The following is a 2,807-nucleotide window of genomic DNA, read 5'->3' on the forward strand; positions in this document are numbered from 1 at the left end:
ACTGGAATGCCCATTGTTTCTACATAGTGATGTGTAAATAAAAACAGAAAAATATTAATAGACTAACAAGTGAAACAGAATTACTATACTGTGTTTTCCTTTTGTTAAATTCAGTTAAGCTCTACCTTGCTATTTTAGAGGTTTCTTAAAATTCAAGAATCTTTTATTGATATTCTTATTGCTGTTTTATTCAGAAAAATCCATATATCAGGTCATTGCTTTTGAAAGTTGCATATAATCCTCTTTCAGTTAAACTTCCATTTAGTTTTAAAATTAATGTCTAATTGTGTAACTAGTGTACTACCAGAGATAACGGTTTTCCTTCAGATTAAATATGGATAAAAATGTCTGGGAACAGGACTGAGGAGAAGGTGCTGTGAGGGCCCCAACTGTGAGAGCACTCCTAGGCGCCCGCCCTGTCCCCTCATCCACAACACGGCCTCTGGCTTCTTTGATCTGGGCCCAAAACCTGTTCTGCTTTCACATGATTCTGTTTATTCTGTTTGCTTATTTAATTTCTTAACAATAATTTGTATAAATTAACTTTTCTTGGAAATTCATCATTAATGTATAATTTTCCTTTTAATTGCAGGATAAAAGAATCAGAGTATCTCAGCCCTTGACAAGAGGACCAAGTGCCTTTATTCCAGAGAAGGAAGTGAGTGTATGTCTTAAAGTATATAAAGCATGACATTTTAAAGATTAATCGTGTCAAAAACATCTCCCCTTATAATGGAGGTAACAATATCTTAGTCTCGATTTCCTATGCATGTATCGGAAAAAAGCACGAAAGGATTTTCTTTTCACTTAGCAACTTGAGTGTCTTCTAATGTACAGTTAAGTAGTACTGCAAGTTTAAAACAATAGAAGTTTAACCATATTTTACTTCAAATACAACTTTGAAAAAAGTGGCTAAAAGTGTCTACAACTTAAGCTGAAGGTTTTCAGCTTTTAAAAGTCCTATTTTGTTATGATTATAGGTTATATAAGCGTTAAGACATTTTGAAAGGAAAAATGAGTTTGCTGACTAAAGCTTTAAACTAAAAAATGATACTACATTTGCAGAAGTTACTTTTTTCCTTGTCTTCCTGGTATTTAATGGGACAGGATGGCAGCCCGTGTCTGGTCCATGTGGGCACCGCTGGTGCCACTGGAGAGTTGGGATGCTGAGCGCAGCAGCTGCTCCCCGCTGCGCAGGCCCGGAGCCTCAGTGCTTTGGGGTGGGAAAATCCCAAGCAGAGCCTGGTCTGAGCAGCTTAGTGCCGCCATCTCAAAATGAAAGAGGAGGTTCAATGTCTGGTACCACAAATAAATAAATAAATAAAAGGGGTGGGGATAAGGCTCAAAGCAGTGACACAGCTCATGGTAAATGCAAGAAGGATTACAAATGACACAAAGGGGGCTAGGGACATGGCTCAGTAGAATAAGCGCTTCCCTGGCAAATGCAAGGGCCTGAGTTCAATCCCCAGTTCAAAAAAAAAAAGACACAAAGGAAATTACAATCAAAACAAGTTCTATGATTTTTTGGAGTGTATCTCTATGACAAATGACAGCAGTGAGCACGTCCTCAGATTCCTAGATGCCTCTAGATGTGGACTGCGAAGAGTTTAAGAACAACTAATTGAGGAGTTTTTCTTGCTTCAAGCAGGTATTAATTCTTATTGCATACAGTTATCATATATACTTTTACTGCATAGCCATCATTTATCTTACAGCACCACGATTATTCTTTTATTGTTCCGGAATTAATCAACAAAGCTTTATAGCATGGCTATTGTGCCAGGCTTTGTCTTAGAAGAGACCAACAGAGTTAAAGTGATACTAGATCATCGCCGGGCTCAGCAGTCCTTTTTCCTCAGTGTCCCTGTCTTAGTGACCTTCTTACTGAGAGGAAGTCTGGAGGTGCAGCGCTGTTACACAGTGCAGGCACAGCTCCCTGGCAGCAGCTCGTGTGGCGGCTGCACGTGTTGCACAGCTGCTGTGTAGATGTGCGCTGCAGTCGTAGTCCAGGGACTGCTCGTAGTGGGGTGCCTGCCTCCTACAGAGGAGACTCCCTAAAGCACACTTCCACGTGTTAACTGTGAAGATAGTCCGGCTTTCAGGGTCTGCGGCATCTAACCTTACATACCCAGTTACACAGAGGACTTTTTTGCTGGAGAAAGCAAATCAAAAACAACAAATACTCTATTTGATTCATCTGGATTTTGTGATATTTTTAACAATTCTTTTGGTTCCTGAGTTGAAAATATGGGGAAAATGAACAAATGAAAGTACGCCTGGCTCCTTAAGGAGGTGAAGTGAAATCGCCTCTTTTTGTTATGTCAGCATAGTTAACATTTCTTCACAATTTATACTTTCCAAACATGTTTTATTTAAGATTAAATTTCCCTCAGTCAATAATACCTTTTTATGATTATTTTTCAGAAAAAAATATGAAGCCAGGTTTGAAGAATAGATTGAGTTTCTTAATAGCAGTATGGATTTTCAGAAAGACCAGTATTTTAGACTTTTGGGAGTCTGGATTTTAAATTAGACTTTACTGTTAACTAGTTGCATGAGTTAACCTAGGATATTTATCTCCGAAATAAGAAATATATTCATCTTAAGTCTAGAAGTATAATTCTAAAGTACAAGTAAAGAGTGAACCAATAGTAGAATTGTATTCATCAGCTACACCCAGAACTGGGTCCTTCTGTAAGGTGTTAGCTCTTAATACCTTCAGAAACAATTCTTGGTATGATGCCTCACCTGTCAGTGTAGGCTGGGTGTGGTGGTGCATGCCTGGGATCCCAGCACTCATTGGGCTG

General features: G+C 38.8%; 1 protein-coding gene across 2 annotated transcripts in view; it reads left to right on the plus strand.

Moving 5' to 3' along the window:
- The first annotated feature begins 591 nt into the window (after positions 1–591).
- The window catches only part of Sesn3 (sestrin 3), a 25,970-nt gene continuing 23,754 nt past the window's right edge, over positions 592–2,807 (plus strand). Inside the window, exon 1 of one of the 2 annotated variants that reach the window (XM_004626163.2) lies at positions 592–658. The gene's annotated coding sequence lies outside the window, so the exon portion shown is untranslated. The remainder of the gene's footprint in view (positions 659–2,807) is intronic. The other variant, XM_023709517.1, reaches the window with a different exon arrangement.

This window comes from Octodon degus, unplaced genomic scaffold, assembly GCF_000260255.1.
Source record: "Octodon degus isolate 3935 unplaced genomic scaffold, OctDeg1.0 scaffold00012, whole genome shotgun sequence".
Lineage (NCBI taxonomy): Eukaryota > Metazoa > Chordata > Mammalia > Rodentia > Octodontidae > Octodon > Octodon degus.